Genomic DNA, 497 nt, shown 5'->3' on the forward strand with positions numbered 1-497 from the left:
TGTAGTTTGTCGTTTAATTTGCAGTTGTTTTCCATCTGCTTGTGGCCACTTTGCGTCTGTTTGGAGTTGGTGTGTGTCTCGTTGTAGTCATTTTGCATCTTTGTGGTCCTTTTTCTTCTGTTTGTGGTTGTTTAGCTTCTCTGTGGGGTAGTTTTGCATCTTTTTGTAGTCATTTTACTTCTTTTTTGTGTGTTTTTCTGGCAAGAAATGTCCAAACACAGGTTCCTGACCCTTGGGGCCCCTGGCTCCCATGCTCACAGACACAGAATTGTACGTTGTTATTTTAATATTGTTGGGTATTATGACCATTTTGAGTATTAAAGCATTTGAATATGTTTATATATATATACATTATATTTGTTTAATAGGTTAATTGTTATTTTACTCTGTGTAGGCTGATACTCTACGTCCCTAAAACATACTGATCATTGGTTTTATGTTGATTTTTCACCACATAGGAAAAGTAGCCTAATTGTTTGAAGTTTATTTATTTAAAA

Source organism: Morone saxatilis, unplaced genomic scaffold (assembly GCF_004916995.1).
Source record: "Morone saxatilis isolate NCDOM2014 unplaced genomic scaffold, NCSU_SB_2.0 Contig15, whole genome shotgun sequence".
Classification (NCBI taxonomy): Eukaryota; Metazoa; Chordata; class Actinopteri; family Moronidae; genus Morone; species Morone saxatilis.